The 19,685-nt window shown below is 35.6% G+C and overlaps 1 protein-coding gene across 1 annotated transcript in view; it reads right to left on the bottom strand.

The window, feature by feature from the left end:
• The window catches only part of Kcnmb2 (potassium calcium-activated channel subfamily M regulatory beta subunit 2), a 257,522-nt gene that overhangs the window by 198,637 nt on the left and 39,200 nt on the right, over positions 1-19,685 (bottom strand). The window lies entirely within an intron of this gene.

Here is a 19,685-nt window from a genome sequence, read left to right as displayed (position 1 = left end):
ACCTCAAGATGTTCTCCAAGTCAAATAAATGGAACTTCTTTGAATAAAATTTGAATATATATCTCAAATTCCCCAAATGTAATGTCCAGACATTAGAAGGAAAAGACTCATATGAAAGCATAAATTTTATAATGTGGCACACAAGACACCAGGCTTTAATCTCTCCTTGATTGTGCTTAAATTCAACACATACCCAAAATAAAACAAAGCACCTTGGGCCCTTGTGCAGGCAATCCCTTCCCTCTGGTCTGTCATTTCTATTTAATTCCCCATAACACTGAAAATTTGCCCTGACAACAGAGCTCAAATATCATGAATTTCATATTAATACATGCCTTTCTCACTACTTCATTCCCATTTTCTCATTCCCATTTTCTTCTAATCAATAAAATAATTATAACAATATAGATTTTCTTCTTCATTTTCACTAATATTTGACTTATTATGGATGTATATTCCTTACTAGAACAAGCAAATTAATGGAAGAATAAATTAGTGACAAATGAATGGACAAAGGGAATGTCTACTAGATTTCTAAGACATCTGACCTCTCCACCTCTATATAATAATTCATATTCTATGTGCTTACAGACATTTTTCCTTATACATTTTTATGTGTAATTTGTAGCTCAGAAAAAATGCTATGTATAGTTATTACCTGGCTGGATTCAAAACTAATGTCTAAAATTCCTAAGCTTATGTTACAAAATTTTTCAACAAGGAGCTACCGGGTAGGTTAGGATGGAGAGATCCTGGTAATGTGAATTTATGACTGTAGTCTATGGAGATGTTTTGAGTCTAATGTCAGAATCTAATTTGAAACAATTTTGTTTACCTTGTCTTTCCTGTTTGTGCTGTCCAATTCCCTCCAACAGTTTAATTAGTTTCTTTTGAGACTTTATGGGTCACTTCTGTTATGCCTTAACCTCCATTTCAACATTTTGAATATTGTTGAGGCAAAGCAAAAGAGCAAGTTGTGACAAGATTATGAACAGGGCCAATTTTATTAGTGTACCTCGGTCTGAGAAGAAATGATGAAAATCACCATCTAAGTACCTAGCCCATCACCTATGGCAGTCAAGAGAAGAGATGGTGGACAGCACATACTTCAAGTATGTTTATGAGAAATTACTGCCACTGTGGTCCTCAAGCACTTACAATGTTTCTGCTTGAAGACTCTGAATGAGATTCATGGCGAATTCTGTGCTTGTCGTATAACTGCATCATTAAGTAGAAATGACACTGTGACTTTGTACCCACTCACATGCATTGCATGCCAATTTATCCTAATCGAGACATTTCTTTGATTATTCTTGGAAACCCAGTAGAATGCATGTGTCATGAGAGATAAAACCAGACAGAGGAATAGTTATTGAGCTGAACATTGTGTGTCTTTGTACCCATTAGCATCACAATCAACATAACATTTAGAGTGCCCCACAATAATAATTGATTCAGGAATGTAATGATTTCCAAGTGGCTGAGGATTTCTTTTATGATGTGATAAATACATGTGATGTGATAAATATATATATGTATGCATACATGCATACATATACATATATATTTATACACACACACACCACACACATATATATATTATATATGAGGGGCAGAGAGAGGGGGGGAGGAAGCCCTCAAACAGCAGCTTGTGACTTAAATTCTTCTTCCAATGAGGCCAGTTTAAGATATGAGGCAATTTCTTTTCTTCTGAGTCTCCCTATATGTATGACTTCAGCAGACTAAGCCTCACAATGGAATCTATGCCAACCTTCTTCTCTTCTCCAGCCATATACCATGCAGAAGACTAGATCTGTACAAAAAGTGGTGTGGACGCGTTACCTGAAAGAGTTTGCTAATATGTTGTATCTTTCAGTTTGTGTGTAAAATTTAGAGGATCTCTTTGAAAAACAGACTTAAGTCTGGTACAATAATGGAAATCTTGGCTTTTAGAAACATGTAAGTTCTTTTCAGTATTCTTCTTGTTATAATATCTGCTTCTTCCTGGATTTCACTAATTTTTACAAGGTATGACACCATAGAAAATTCTGTAGACTCTTAGAAGGTAGAAATTTAACTATTCAGAGGAGAATATGGGTTATAGCTTGGTTCACAGTATCTGCAGTTGTCTTGTGGAGAGTTAGACTGGGAACTTTTAAGTGAGGGAGTGGAGCACAGTTACAGACTGAGCTCGGTCTTCCCAGTTATACAATCTTAAATTCTTATCTCAGCTCCTTTAAGTTTTTATCTGAAGAATGTCTTAGTCATTCTTAGTTGATTTCCCCTTTTTATGTTTCCTGTTTCCATTTATTATTTGGTGTTGTTACTAGGGCTCAAACTCAGGGTATCATGTTTTTTTTTTTTTTTTTTTTTTTTTTTTTTTTTACTATTTTCTCAAGGATGGATCTCTACTTCTAGAACCATACTTTTACTTCCACATTTCTGCTAGTTAGGGATAAAAGTCTCTGACTTTTATGCCCAAGATGGCTTTGAACTGCAATTCTCAGATCACAGCCTCCTGAGTAACTAGAAATACAGGCATGGGCCACCAGTACTTGGCCTTTTCTTTGTTTTAAACAGAAAAATAGTACCTTTGTTCATGGAATTGTTGTGCAGTTAGAAAATGTGGGTGAAGACCAAGGATATAGTGAATGAAAATTCAATATTATTTCTTCTATTAGGAGCTATCATTTATCACTGTGAAGTTATTAAAATTAAAAACACATCATCTGGATGGATGCAGGAGACTGTCTTTGTAGATATTTCACAGAGGAATTATGTCCAAGGGGTTAGGATTAAGTCCAAATATGGAATGTCAATGCCTCAGCATCTGCAGGAACAAATCTAAGCTCAAAGATGGCGAGGGCTGAGCGGAATGAGGCTGTGCACTCTCAGAGCTGTCACTCTACCTTTTGGTGCTTCTTTGGAAAGTTCAAAATCCATTGTGAAAAGTTGTTTCTATGGGTTAAGTGCGGATCTGCAACACACAGTACAACTGACTACTGAATAGTGTAAAGGCCATTTATTTTCTGTCTTCATTTTGAAACATGCAACAGGCCCCTGCCACCTGTTCTGTGAATGTTTACAGGCACTAAAGCTCAGGGCTAGGAAGGGTTGGGTCCTTAGGAAGGTGACAAATGGAAGACAGGATTCAAACCCAGTGAACTTTTTTATCTGGTTATGACATAAGTTCTCCTCCTATGCCTTAGTATCTCAGAATTTAAATCAGGCAGGATGAGGCTGAATTTCCTAGCACATGAATGGTTTGAGGTGTAAAATCGAAGAACAATAAATGGACGATGAAGCACTTTGGGCCCTGTAAACAATCACATTAAGCTGTGAGCAATTTTCAATATGCCCAAAGTCTTCTTTTAGCAATGATACTCATCTATAGACTTGTCAGACTCATTACAGTGATGTATTGATTTTTCTTTCTTTTTGCATATATATGATCACTAAGGCACAGAATAAAAAGGATACAAGTTATTCAATATTAGAACAGACAATTGTATATTAGCCAAATAAATAACTCTATTAGTAGTATGTCCTTGGAAATGGGGATTGTCATCATGTTTTCCATGAGAGGAGGCTGTGAAGAATGAAACATTTGAAATGATATTGATGTAAGACTGTATGATTCAATTTACTGTGCAAAATGGGATCTTGCACAGAATCATTCATTCATCTTCTCATCTCACTTTTTAAGTGGATTTTATGTGTTAACATATTTCTTTTATATCTACTCTCACTTATGAGCAATGTCTATATGTTGACAACTTTCAAATTACATTCTTTTGATGCAGTCTTCTCACTTTGATTCCAGACACATGAATCCATCATCTTACAAGGCATCCCCACTTAAACATCTAATATGCATTTCAAATTCACCATCCCCAGGAAGTAACTTCCAATTTGCTACTATTCCCAGTACACGTGCTTATCCTGCTCTAGCACAATGATAATTTGATTTTCCAACTGCTTTGACCAAAAACTTGAAGATCATTCTTGATGTCTTCTTTCTGCTGTACAATAAACCCAATAGTTAGTAAATCTTGACTCTGGTTTGGAAATATATGCATTACTTACATAATCTCCACCACCTCCAATTCTTTTGTATTAATTTCTTACACAAATAAATATAATTTTTCCTAATGAGTTTCTCTGCTCCTGCTCTCCTCATGCTTCCCACATCATGCCATTATGGCTATTAATTTTCCGGTGAAATTACACATCATTCAAATCATAAAATTGTACATGATCTGCCAAACATTTTGTACATTTCACCTTGCTTATGGCTATTCTTCATTTTATTCTTGCTTCAGTGTCCTCACTACTACTGGTCAACTATGCCATGCTTATTTGGGAAGTTAAGGAAGGCATGCCAGAGAGAACAATATCTCCAAAGTGAAGGTACTAAGAGACCTTAGCATTCTTGCTCTTTCAGTGCCTTTAGAGAGAAAGCATTGAGGTTGCAGATCCAATAACAAAGATGAAAGATTAGTCAGGTAATGTCTGATCTTCTAACTTATGTCCAAGTGGTTGGGCTTTATCCCATAGGTAATGTTGGACAATAGAGTTTTAAGCAAAAAAGGAATCCATGATTGGATTTTCTCTTTAGGAATTTAAGTGGAAGATGAACCGAATGGTAGGGATAGTACTACAGAGGCTAAAGATGTTACAGTCCAGTCCATGAGCTACTCTTTTGTAGTAGGAAAAGGATCATCAAGATTCATTCAAGTAGCATGTGCCATACTATAAGCCATTAAATAACCATTAGTCAAGAGCAAATTGGGCAAAACAAATAGAATACATTGTATACATGCATAGATTTTGTCTCATAAAATATGCTAAATATAAATAAAATATGCTAATCAAATATCTTTAAGAAGTTTTTACAGTGGATCACAGTGAGAAAAATTCAGGTCAGTGACTCAATAACTACTTAACAACAAGTTTAGGAAGATTCACTTATTCAATGAAAAACTAGAGTCATAAAGGGCTGAGTCATGTATCTTGATGCAGGATGCTCTGTTTAGATTCTATAACACATAGATTTCATTTGATTGTCCCTCTAGGAGGAACTGAGTCAGGTGATGTATGACTTGTTACTGGTTTACTTATTTTGTGAAATACTTTTTCTCATTTTTAGTACTTGTTCCCAGATGTATCATTTTCCATTTCACACATCATAAATGTGTACATAAATATTTTAAAAGTTTCTGTTTCTGCAGGTTGAATATGTGCCATATAATGGATAATAACTCTGGCTGAAAAGAACATAGCTAATAAACTACTGTGACTAGCAAGTTTATTAGCCCAAACTGCCAAAACAATATTTTGGTGTTGGCACTGTCTTCAAAGATCATATATAACAACCGATCCCAACATCAGAACCCTCAGTACCCACACTCATTTTAAAAAATAAGTAAAATAGTGAGCAATTTGGTAAGCTTCTTACTTCTGAGGACCAAAGCATTTGGAACACACACATTGTGTTTTCTCATACAAGACTAACAAAATAGTCCCAGATAGAAAATGAGAAGCCTTGGAGAGAATGCTAACTAACCAAATCCTTCCCATAGAGATTCTGATTCATTAGAAACCTTTTCACAAAAATACTTCCTGACATGATGCTAGTGGTATAGATTGATGCACCACTATTTTGAGAATGACTAAGTGGAAGCAAAATATATGGTTTTTTAAAAAATTAAGTTACTTCTCAAGAAAGGGATAATGATATCATCAGTGTATGCCTACTTAACTTCCTGATATTAACAAATCCAGCTGTGCTAATCCAACAATCTGGGTCAAAATTCTAATTTGAATACAATCCTGATATGAAGCATTTCTTTAGGGTGTTTGAAATAACAAATTGTGCGTTCGTCTGGAACACATAGAAGTCCATAGTGAAAACCGAGAAAGCTTTTTTTTTCATAAGTCCAGCTGTGGCAAGTCTTATGTTGTACTGTGGTGTTTACTATAATCAACTAAAGGCTTCTCAAACTAAAAACAAAATGACACACATGAATGGTGAATGAGGCAGTTTTTTTTTTCTTTTTGCCAGTCTGGGGGCTTGAACTCAGGGCCTGAGCACTGTCCTTGGACTTTCTCAAGGCTATATTTATTGCTCTACCCCTTGAGCCTCAGCACCACTTCTAACTTTTTTTCTATGTGTGTGGTACCGAGGAATTGAACCCAGGTTTTTGTGAATGCTAGGCAAGCACTTTACCACTAGGCCAAACTCCTGGCCCCATGTAATCAATTTATACCTTCAGAAATACTTATTGGAAGGCTGAAGATGACAGATTACATATCATGTAGCCTAAACATAATGTATAGGTACAGATGTAATTAAGATAGTCAAGATTTTTTTTAATTTCCAGTAAAAGAAGGGATGAGGAAGAGGAGGAAGAGAAGGAGGAGGAGGAGGAGGAGGGGGAGGAGGAGGAGGAGGAGGAGGAGGAGGAGGAGGAGGAGGAGGAGGAGGAGAACAACAAAAGTTTCTTGGAAAGCACCTTTGCTATAGATATGACAGAATTGCATAATTTTTTGCCTTATATAGAAACATATAAAGTTGAATTGGATTGTTTTTTTAGTGCCTAGGGATGGAACAGATATTGGAATTATCTAATGCAGGGATTTATTTTTTTCTCCATAAATAAGATATTCATTTTATTTATTTTTATTGGTTGCATAAAGATGATGTACAGAGGGGTTACAGTTACATAAGTTGGATGAAGAGCACATTTCTTTTTGAGCAGTGTCATCCCTTCCCTTGGTCTCTCCCAGATTTTCCTTCCTATCCCCATCAACAAATCACAGAGTTAACTTTCAACATCGTGTCTAGTATTACTACTGTATTTCCTCATCTTTTAGTTCAATATTTTGCCTCCCTTCCCCCGCAAAGACAGATACATGAACAAACAAGACAAAAGTAAAAGAATTTAAAAAAATCAACAAAGAAAAAAAACAGAACCTTCTTGTTGCCATTTTCTGAAGTTCATTTCCATGCATGTTATTTTATATGATAAGATACATATAGCTATAGCATTTTGTGATTCTCTCCTAAGAAAGTATCTGTACATCTATAAGTAATACACTGGATATTATTAAAGATACAATAAGGCATGATAAATTATACAGATCTCTAGACATGCACACAGAGTGAGATCAAAGGAGGATAATCCAGTGGTTTCTAACAAAAACTGAAAAAAAAACTTCAGTGGCAAAGTCCCTTTTTCAGACAGTTTCCTATAGAAACTCTAGATAGAAAAATATAAAGGTAAATCTGTTTTGAATGAAGCCAGAGGGTTTAAGTAAAGCTGAATTTAACTTGCTGACTCACTGACATCAGAGCTCAGGGTTTCCCTGGAAAGCTCTGCTAGATACCTGTTCTTTCATTGAAAGAGCAAAACTACATGCAAGACACACACGGACTTGCCACCATGAGAGTAGGGTTCCTTTGACCTGTTGCAAAGATGCTTCTTATCCTTTGATGGAGCTGTGAGATCATAAAAACATGGTATTATACCAGACTTGGTGCTCAAGCAGCTTGGTAGCTCCTGTGTACCCATTTCAGGTCTGACTTCAGGGTAGATTTCTTTAGGTAAGACTGGCCTAGACAGTGAGAGGCCAGTAGCATTACCTCCTGCAGGAAGGCGAGAAGCCTGAGTACTAGAAGCATTCCTGAGGAAGTGGAAGCCATTTGTCATAGATGTGTGCTCTGGAGTTCACTGAGTTGAGTTTGATTCTAGAGAAATAGGGAATTAGACCTGAAGAATAAAAAAGCAAAGAAACCTGGCTATTCCTGCAATCAAGATAAGGATGTAAAACTTTACAGGCCTTGCAGACATACATCAATGCAGAAGCCTCAAAGGAATAGTTACCTACTTTAATTCTTTAGTATTATACATACACATGATAACTTTTCTCTGGTAGGTCTCTGGGCTATGCGTGGTACGAGGATCATTCTTTTACATGAGGACTCATTAGAAAGCTGATTGCACCAGCTTTGACAAGCTTCTTGGTAAAATTTGGAAGTACTTTCCTTTTGCTCATTAGTCTATAGTTTATTTTAGTAGCTCAATCAATATCGTAGAATACCTTGAAATAATGTTGATATACTTGCTTTTCTCTTTCATTCAAAGAGGGACTAGGAAATCAGCCCACTTTCAGAAAGAAGGATTGTACTTGCCAAGTTCCAAAATCTTGTATAATGCAGACTCTATATTAGAAAATGACCAAAGTCTTAGATAAAAATAGGTGCTTGAGGGCATGGTCACCAGAATCAAACTCTGGATTAGGTAATAAATTATGCATCTGGGCAAGCGACCCAACCTTTCTGTGCCCTAACTTCAATTATGGATGGGAGATAATAGCAATCATTACTTTCTAGTGTTGTGGAGAATTAATTACAATACAATAATGCATTCGACTCCTGGAGAAGTGATTTCCTATGGGCAAGTTTCTATGAGAAAGTTCTTGATAAATATCAACTCTTATTTTGTTCAAATGGCAGAACAAAGAGTGACATTTTTCTTTAATTGAAGTGTCAATGTAATGATGTTATATCTTACGACAAAAATAAAGTCACAAATACAAAATGGAGAAAATAGTGTTTATTCTTGAAAACTGAAAAAGAAATGTTGGAAAGTTCTTCAATTAAGCATCAACTTAACCATAGTCCAAGTTTTGAATAAAATAGTGTATTTATAAAACAGGGAAAAATGGACAGAGATAGCTATTTCACCACCTCTTGCTGTGAATACTCATTTTCTACTCAACTGATCAGTTGCCACTATAAGCTTTTAGCATGAATTTGGAGATGCAAAAGAATAATAACTATTATATGCAATTCTCTAGTTAAACATTCCCAAATCTAAAAGAGATGACATTTTAAACTCATGCAAAAGCATCTTCATCCGTGGCGTACTTCTCAGTGGTAGTCTGACCACAGATCTGTTTCCATCTCACTTCTTAGTAGGTCTAAACAAGATTGTAGGCATAGGTGATTATAGTTCCAGATGAACAACCTAATATGCTCTGACCTGCTTCAGGGAATAGCAGGATGGAGTTCTGAGATCAAGCCTTCATCTGGCTTTGCAATTTCAATCAACCAACCAAGAAGGATTTATTGAGTGATTGCTGAGAGCCTAGACTACAAAAACACTGTCCTGGACAGGTCACAGCCCTTTCATGGTCTCTTTCCACATGTGAAAGAATGAAAGCTGGACTGAGATTCAACAAAAGCTATAGTATGAATCTCTGTGACCTAACAGAGGTTTCTGAGAGAGGAGGGCTATTTGTTCCCACAGTGAGGGAGGGGGTGTATGTTGACAGAGGGTGTCCAGTGGAGTTCAGCTGTGATATTTGATTGTGGGCACAGACAGAATCAAACATGCTAGTAATATGTAATTTTTTACAATGTTCTGAGCTCTTCTGCTTCAGTTTGGAAATATGGTATTTACCTATCTGTGGGTGATGTTGGAAGGTACAAGATAAGCTCTTAAAATATGTGAGTAACAGTTCATTAGAGTATATAGTTGGACATAGTGGTGCATGATAAGCTAGGATGGTGCTTAACTAGCAGCTTAGGAGGTTGAGGCAGAATGATTCAAATTAAAGGGCAGCATTGATTATAGAATGAGTTCTAGGCCAGCACAGGCTTCAAGATATCATTACCAACAATATCATCACCACCACCACCAATTCCCCAAAAATGAACAAAAACTCTAATTCATTACATTTGTGTGAAAGTCTGTTGTACCTAATGATTTAAAAATATTTCTTTTTATAGAAGGGTCCTTTTAAAGCTATTGAATATGGTTTAAAAATGCCTTAAGAGGAATTTAGTGTTTGATATGGACCAAAGGGGAGTTATTATTATTGTTATTATTCATATATGCTCTCTTAAGACATTTAATCTTGTGCAACCTGAGTGTTTATGAACTGTTGAGCACCACTGCCTACGTGCCAGGCCCTTACTACATGTTTTACATTCACTATCTCATAAATTACTCATCACATTTTCCTCATGAAGAACCTGAGACTTAGAGCCCACCAGTAAGTTGCTAAAGGTGCTTTACGTGGTAAGTGGTGTGATGATAACAGCCAGCTGGGACACAGTGTCTCTAATGTGAAATAAAAACAGCTGTCAAGAATAAATGCTCATTTATTATACATGCATTTATATATAATATTAACATATGTGCATACATGCCAATATTAGGAAGAGAAAATATACATAAAATTTAATAAAAAATAATTTTTTAAATTACATACACTCCTCCATAAAAAAGTTTAAAACATGGGACATGGTATGATTTTTATAGGGATACATTTTCTACCAAGATCACCTTGCTTTTAGTAGAGGAATATGTGGACATGGTAAATAAAAAATTAACAGAAAAATTTCACTTGTGGTTTGGTTGCATAGTACTAGGTCATAATTTTAGTTACTTTGCATCACCTACCTCTTTCAACATTCCTGGAAAGCATTGTGTTAGTTTATTGGATCATAGTCATTATCATCAGTAGTATTATTGACTAAAAAGAAAACTACCTAGAGAAATCTCCATGAATTTATTACATCTATTTCTATCCTTTCCGTAGCTAGCACTGAAAAGGAGTATAGAATATTTTAATCCTATGTAATTTTAACTAGAATCATCTCTATTTCTCCACCAAAAATTAGCTGTTTCACCCCTGCCTCCACATCTGAAAAATATACATAAAATATGCCTTTGCAATTGTAATTCTAATTTTGATATTGTGGCACACACCTATAATCCTATAACTAAGAATGTTAAGGTCAAAGAGTCAAGTGTTTAAAGCTTACCTGGGCTTCATAGAGATATTTTGTTAGCCAAAAATTTAAACAGCAATAATAATGATAAATAAAGCCTTTAAAAATGACTTTTAAAGATTTGGTCAAGATTTATCATAAGCTGAAATATAATGTTAATGAAAGTAACCCATCCTCAGACTTCCTGATGTTTCTTATATTTTGGTCTTTTTCCTTGTTCAAAGGCATATTGCAGAAGTTCTTTTTTTTTTTTAATTTGGTTCTCTCTTACTGTGTGTAAATGGAAATTATTTTCACATCCCAGTTAGGGCAAGAGATAGTCAGAGCTGATAGGAAGTTTAGAATGTACAGATTTAAATCTTCTATCCCAAGTTGAATCCCCTGCACAAAAATCTTGCCTTTATCCATCTACATGCATAGGTACTCTGGCTGGTATGAGTGAGCAGAGATTAGCAAATAGGATATCAGTGGGCAGGGGGTGGGGGGCTGTGACAGAGTCCACAACCTAACATCTTACCAAGTTTTTATTCCACTCTGCTGTTTAGAAACCAAAAAGAAAGTTTATTACAGATTGTTTTATAAAAAGCTTCACTTTCTGGGTAGAACTTCTGCTCAACCATACACATTAAGTCGTAAACTTACGTGAGAGCATTTGAACATTTATGAGAGTGAATTATTCCTGAATTATTAGCTCATATTATCATATAAATGATCATTTTTGCTGCCTTTCCCCATAGAGCTATAATCTCTAATAAGGCAGTTTATACACTCTTTAAGTGAGACTATAGTGTCTCAGAAAACTTGCATTATATTGCTTTCATATTAAAAAAGCAAAATTATTCAGGCAGCTTTTATCATATGTTTGAGTCTCTGGGTCAGATCCAAGTAAGCCCATCTTACAAACTGTAAGAAAGGCAATTCAGATTGATTCCTGAACACAGTGTGACATGAAGGATCGAAGCATGGCATTGTCAAAGACCCAGATGAGAAAACAAACTTTGTTTCCAGTCTTTGACTCTGTTCTGTTCCTAATCCTGGAAAATAATCCTCCAAGAATTTGAGCTTCTCAAAGAGAAAGTAGAAAATAATTGTCTTACCTTTGATGCAGTGTAGCCATAATAGGAGCAATAAAAAAGAATTCTTTAGGCTAGTAAAAAGGATTGTTAAAATAATCGTTTGGATTTAAATGAGGCAAATTGGTTCTCTGGAAACAAAAGTGACCCAGAGGCGGGAAAATAAATCTTCATAAATGTCATCATGTATCATGTGGCACAGAAGAGCCACTGAAATTAGAGTTTGCCCAATTCTATTATGATGATGCTGTTTTCAACAAGTTCTGCCAATCTTCAAACCACAAACACTTTCAGAGTTGCTAATTGCCTGGAGTGATAATCTACTTTATGTTCACTGAAATCTAAGTAAAGGAAAGAGGATCCTGTCCAGAGAGTTTTAATTTGCCTGAAAGCCCTAATCAGATGATGTTTCCTCTGGATGCCTCTCTTTGTCAAAAAGAGTCCAGCTGCTAAAGCCAGACTGTTGGCTGACAGACTCTCCTGTTAGAAAAAGAGGACTGTAGGACTGAGTGGAACTAGGTAGGGGGTAGGTAGGAATAATGCAGAATGCCTGTGCCTCCAGGGGCTCTGGAAGGATGTTTATTAATATCTTTACCAGTGAAAAGTAACAGGCATGCTCATTAACTCACCCTTTTATCAAGAACAGTAAATATCAAGAAAGCTCACTTGATAATCATAGGAGGAGAAATCTATTTTGTCTAAAATCAATAAATAAGGATAACTTTTCTTAAAAATATTGGCTTTTGGAGAGAGGAAGGTATTTGGAAGAACATGGATAAGAGGGATACTGGGCAGGTCTCCAATAACAACAGAACAAGTACTGCCTGCAGCAAAGGATTCTGAAATATTTCCTAAAACTCTCACTGATTTTTCTTAGTCTATATATGTAAGAATCCAAGATTCCCATTTTGGCCCAGTTTCTTGTTCCAAAATTTCATGGTGGACATCAGATTTCTCAGGTAGCACTTTTATTGCCATATAACAGAGGTTACCACTTCCATCACCTGGGCAATTCCTTAACAAGCTACACTTTTTCTTCCCTATATTTGCTTTGTCTGTCTTCCTGGAGAAGCTGAATATCACAAAATGTGACCCAATGAATACCATATCTGGAAACACGAACGTTTTCAACCAAGGCCCTCCTGGCTGGACAGATGGCTTATGAATCCTCTCTTCAGGCTGGGGATTCATAAACCTCATTTGTGTTCTTCTTTTTACTTCTGCGTTACTTTCAGGCCACAAGAAAAGATAATTATGATACCAAAGTGCTGTGAATTGCCTGTCTTGAAGCCCAAAGAAAGGAGCTACTAATTGTCCGGTTCCTGCTTTCCTGTTTTTAGTATTTCAGAGGTTTTTAGAGTGCTTTTATGTACATCATCTCATTTGTTCTTCAAACAAAACTGCTCTGGGAAAAAAAGCTTTATTGCTACTCTTAGAAATCCATCTGAGCATTAGAGAGTTCCAGTAAACTGTCTGGACTGCACGTGTCTAAGGGTTAGAATTGGGGAGGAAAATGTATTGTCTGCTTACATACTATATTTTCTCAAGGTCCTCATGGCAAAAGGTTCAATCAAACATTAGTCATTCTTGTTCTGTTTAACGTGTGACCCTCAGTCATTTTTGAAACAAGTACTTTAAATTTCTGAACTCAATATTTTAACTACAGGTTATCACTTCCAACTACAGAATTAAATATTTTTTGGATAAATTCAAAGCCGGAAAGAGATTGAAATTTGGGTTATTAAATTCTCATTTCATATTTGTATAATTTAATTCTGACTTTGACTAGATAATAGAATTTAGCCAGACATTAGTGTAACTTAATGTTATTTCTTACGTTTCTTTGTGAAATACAAGAAGCAGATTAGACATATTTTGAACAGTCAATTATAATTTTAGCTTTTTAAATTCCTGAAATATACATTTTAATAATGAGTAATATCTCTAAGTTGACCACTGGTCTGTCAAGTTAATAATGCTTCATTTATTTCTAAATCAATTCAAAGCAATATTTTTCTTTCCTGCTACAAGCAAATGCACATACAGGCAATTATTCTACTTTTTAAATTTTTATTTATTTCTTGTCTGTCATGGGGCTTGAACTCAGAGCCCAGGCACTGTCCCTGAGCTTTTTTTGGGGGGGTGGGGGGCAGTCCTAGGCTTGAGCTCAGGGCCTGAGCACTGTCCTTGGACTTTCTCAAGTCTAGAGTTCTACCACTTGAGCCTCAGCACCACTTCCAGCTTTTTTCTATGTATGCGGTACCAAGGAATCTAACCCGGGTCTTTGTGCATGCTAGACAAGCACTCCATCACTAGGCCAAACTTCCGGCCCAGTGTCCCAGAGCTTTAATGCTCAAGCCTAGTACTCTCACTCTGAATCATAGCTTACGTCCAGTTTTTTGGTGGTTAACTGGAGATGAGTCTCATGAACTTTCTTATCCCAGATGGCTTCAATGATCCTCAGATCTCAGCCTGTCCAGTAGCTAGGATTTATAGGCATGAGCCACCAGCACCAGGCTGTTACTCTATTTTGAAAGAAGACCAGTATCCCTGAATTCTTACATTATGTGGAAATTTTACCTACAGTCTTTTTTCATCTTCAGATGTACAAAAATGGAGATAAGCAACAAAAAAATTAAGCTGCTCATGTTCATTTTTGTGTTAGAAATAATATTAGCTTTCAGGTCTATTCCACAGTAAAATGACAAGGTATTTTTTTTTTGCCAGTCCTGGGTTTGGGCTCAGGGTCTGAGCACTGTCCTTGGACTTTCTCAAGGCCTCAGGACCACATCCGGCTTTTTGCTATGTATGTGGTACCGAGGAATGGAACCCGAGTCTTCATGCATGCTAGGCAAGCACTCTACCACTAGGCCAAACTCCAGGCCGGACAACGTATTTGTTTTAAATGTGTTTGGAAACAGAATCATGCAATCTGTTTTTGGAAGGTACAAGGGAGACATAGCCAATGGATATAAAGAAAAATATTCTTCAGAATAAACCTGGGAATATAGAGTAAAATCTTCTTCAAAAGAAAGCTAAAGTGAATTTATGAGAAAAATTAGTGATGGTTGTGGAAAAACTGACCTACTGAATAATTTCCACCTGTAAATAGTAAAATAAATAATTAATCTTATCAATATATGTCCAGAACTAAAAGAAAAAAAAAGGAAATATTTATCCCACTGTCTCCCTCACTTTGTAAACTCTGGGTATATTATAAAAAGATGACTGAACTTGAGAGTAGAAACTTTAAATTTGGAACAAATTTCTGACTTGAAACTTTATATTTATATGAGATGTGGTTGTGGAAATGCCCATGTACTTAGGTTCAATAAATAGAGAAATGAAGCAAGAGAAGAGACTGATTCAATAATGTTCCATATATCTATATTTAATTATTTGGAATTATTAAATTCCATATAACCTTATTAAATTACTTGGAACATTATTATACAAATTTGGAACAGTATTCAAATCGATTTTTGGAACATAATTAAGCATTATTAAAATTATTAAATCATTTTTAAAAGAAATATATATAACGTGTGTGCATATACACACATCGTATATAGAGTTTCTTTTTTTCCAGCGAAATTCAGACTTCGTAAGGTTCTCTCCTATGAACACCATGAAATATCACAAGTATTTACACTTCTCAAAGAGAGATCTCTAATCTGGGACTTTCTAGTTACTACTTGCCCTATTCATGATACATTTATATGAATTGTCATGGTTCACAAACACTTTTGCAACTTGATTTTTACAATGGTTTTTGACTTCTCAATAATTCTGTGAAGGAAAACCATGGCTAGTAGATGATCTCTCTGTTATCTTCGAAAGGAGCTTCTAAATGTGTTTGGAGGTTGACTATTTTGAAGCCCATAATGTATCTAGATTATACTGATAATGGCTGACGCATGGGTGTTTCACTTATAATTGTTCCAACCAAGTCAGATACAGTAACAATATGAGATTAACCAAAGGGCAAAAAAAGAGAAGAGAAATAACATTGTTCATTATGAACAATCACTCAGGATAAAGCTCTTGTTTCCATATCCTGGAGATTCTTTCATTTAGTCTCATCCAATATGACCTTCTGCATCTAGGGTTTGAGCTAATGTAATCCTTTGCTAGGAAAGTCCTAGGTGTGTACTAATTATTACAAATAAGGGAAACCATTGAGCCTATGTTCCTTTGGGTCTGGCTTACTTCACTTAATATTTTTTCTAAGTCTTTCCATTTCCTTACAAATAAGGCGATGTCATTCTTTATTTGTTTATTTAAAATATGAAAAGGGAAGGAAGAAAAATAAGGTGATTGCAGGAGGGAGAGAAATGGGGGCAAAAACATGAGAAGTGGTATCAAAGTGTGAGAAGTAATACACAATCTCTCTGTTGAATATAACTGTAACCCCACTATACATTACAATAATTTTTAAAAAATGACTTAGAGACTTCTCTGAAGCAGACATAAGAATGGCCTATAGTCACATGAAGAAATGCTCAACATCTGTGGCCATAAAGGAAATGCAAATCAAAACAACTTTGAGATTCCACCTCACACCAGTTGGAATGGCCATGATCAAGAAATCTAATAACAACAGATGCTGGAGGGGATGTGGCCAGGAGGGATCACTACTACACTGTTGGTGGGAGTGTAAACTCTTTCAACTACTATGGAAAGCAGTATGGGAATTCCTCAAAAGAATAAACATAGAGCTCCCCTATGACCCAGCAATTCCACTCCTTGACATTTACCCAAACATTCAGAAACAAGGCCATACTAAAGCCACTAGCAAAAGGGTGTTCATTGCAGTGCTATTTATCATACCAAAAATATGGAACCGACCTAGATGACCCTCAGTAGATGATTGCATCAAGATGTAGTAGTTATACACAGTGGAATTCTATGCTGCCATCAGAAAGAATGGCATTGACTCTTTTGTAAGGAAATGGAAAGACTTGGAAAAAAATCCTATTAAGTGAAGTAGGCCAGACCCAAAGAAACATAGGCTCAATGGTTTCCCTCAAAACCTAGGTATATAAGGTCATATAAGATGAGACTAAATGAAAGGATCTCTAGGATATGGAAACAAGAGCTTTATCTTGTGTGATTGTTGTTCTTAATGTACTATGTTATTTTTCTACTCTTTTTCCCCTATATTGTTAATGTGTCTGACTTTGTTACCTGGTATATTGTATAAACATTTACTTGTTTATTTGAAATAGGAAAGGGAATGAGGGAAAACAAGATGATTGTGAGATGGTGTGGGGAGCGAAATGGGGGCAAAAGCAGAAGAAGTGGTATCAATGTGTGAGAAGTACCTGGTGAATGTAACCTTAACCCCTTTTTCATTACCCTAATAATAAAAAATAAAATAAAATAAAAAACAAAAACATGTTTCAACCACTTAATAGTGGTGTGGAAGTGATATAATAGAAACTGGGATTTAAGTATTTTTATGTGTGTGCCAGTTCTAGGGCATGAACCCAGGACCTGGTGTTCTCACTAGGCCTAATGCACTACCGCATGAGCCACACTCCCATGATGCAAGTGTGTCTAATATGGATGTCTACAGGTACCTAAGAAGTGGTACAAAACTGAGCATGAGTCTGAGGCCCTGTCTTGAGACCAGTTCTATCACACTTCAATCATGTGGTGGTCAAAAGTCCCTAATGGATCTTTCTGAGTCTCAGATTTTTATTGTTAAAACTGCATAATTCGTTCTTGTCTTATCTATGTTACAGTCACAAAGTGAGAATTTATTGACAGTATCTTAATGACTGCTGTGATTAATGAGTATATTGTTTCATTAAAGTGTTTCTGGAGAATATCAATAGCAAAAAAATTTATTAGTAGAGACTTTTTTCTCTAAAAGACTCTAAATATGAGCATTCACTTTAGAAATCATTTTACCATCTTGAGATGTTTCCTTTCTAATCTATTTTCCACTCGAGTAAAAGTGCAGGAATATATATTTTGAATTTAAAGTTTTTCCAATATAAATATTATATAATATGCTTTTTTTCATCAAGGAAATTAGACAAATGTCAGGGATGACTACATAGAATATGTATAAAACATGAAAATATTTGTTTCTGTGTGTGTGTGTACTATTAAAGTATCATGCGAAGGAAAGAGAATTTCAGATAGATTCATATTATTTGTTCATTTAACTGGCTCAATTCAGCAAGGAGTTATTTTTTATAAAGAAAAGGTAAAAATCCATAGAATTATCCTTACTTAAAAATACTCACTAGAGAATGCATTAAACTGCAGAGCTTCCGTATGCAAAGGACATAGCTAGTAAATTAATTAGGAAGCCTACAGAATGGGAAAAGATCTTTACTAACCATACAACAGACAAAGGCTTCATAACTAAAATACATCAACAGCTCAAAAAATTGAATCACTCCAAAACTAATCTCCAAGAAACAACTACCCCATTAAAAGATGGGCCAAAGACTTAAAGAGAGTCTTCTCTGAAGAAGAAATAAGAATGGCCTATAGACACATGAAGAAATGCTCAACATCTCTGGTCATAAAAGAAATGCAAATCAAAACAACTCTAAGATTCCACCTTACTGCAGTTAGAATGGCCAGGATCAAGAAAACTAATAACAACAGATGCTGGAGGGGATGTGGCCAGGAGGGATCACTACTACACTGTTGGTGGGAGTGCAAACTGGTTCAACCACTATGGAAAGCAAGCAGTATGGCAGTTCCTCAAAAGACTAAACATAGAGCTCCCCTATAACCCAGCAATTCCACTACTTGGCATTTACCTAATTGTCCAAAAACAAGGGCGTACTAAATCCACTAGGACAGTGATGTTAATTGCAGCTCTATTTACTATAGCAAAGATATGAAACCAACCCAGATGTCCCTCAGTTGATGAGTGGATCAACAAGATGTGGTATTTATACACAATGGAATTCTATCCTGCTGTCAGAAAGAATGCCATTGCCCCATCTGTAAGGAAATGGAAAGACTTAGAAAAGATGATATTAAGTGAAGTAAGCCAGACTCAAAGGAACATAGGCCCAAGAGTTTCCCTCATTTGTCAAAATCAGTAGAAGCCTTGGGCTCTCCTAGCAGAGATTTACAATAGAACAAAAATCTAGAGAAATAAGGCCAAATAGTATAACACGAAATGTAAGGACCTCCAGGATAAGGAAACAAAAGCCATATAATGAGTAATTGTTGTCCTTAATGTACTGTTATCTCTCATCTCTTTTGCTATCCTTTGGTTATCTCATATTGTTACAGTATTTCACCTTGTTATCTGATATATTTTATATGTGCTTAATTGGTTAAGCACATATCAAAACGAGCAGGGGGAGGGAGGAAGGAAATGAGGAACATGTCATGAAAAAGGGTATAAATGTTTGTGAAGTAATACACCTTTTATCTGGTGAATATAATGTAACCCTTCTATTAATTACAATTAAAAAATTCTAAAAAGTACCCACTAGAAACTGATGAAATATAATATTAGAAGTTATTATGAAAACATAGAGATACTTGAATTAGACCCTGAACTTTAGTCTAGTAGACGTGTTTAACAAACAAGTATTCAAGAAGGGAATCTGTATATACAATTGCTGGCACTTAGATTTTAGAACATAGTGAAAATTTGAGGGTTTGTATGTCATAGATACATATTAATCTATGTAATAAAGTATTATATCTATAGTCATAAACTTTTATGTCTATGTAGTTGTGTTTCTATTTCCAATACCATGTCCATAGCATTTGGTACACATTGAGTCATTGCTCTTGTACTTTTTGGATTTAATAGCCACATA

This window comes from Megascapheus bottae, chromosome 1, assembly GCF_031878675.1.
Source record: "Megascapheus bottae isolate mThoBot1 chromosome 1, mThoBot2.hap1, whole genome shotgun sequence".
Lineage (NCBI taxonomy): Eukaryota > Metazoa > Chordata > Mammalia > Rodentia > Geomyidae > Megascapheus > Megascapheus bottae.
The sequence above is the reverse complement of the archived record's forward strand: the minus strand, read 5'-3'. Positions and strand labels throughout refer to the sequence as shown.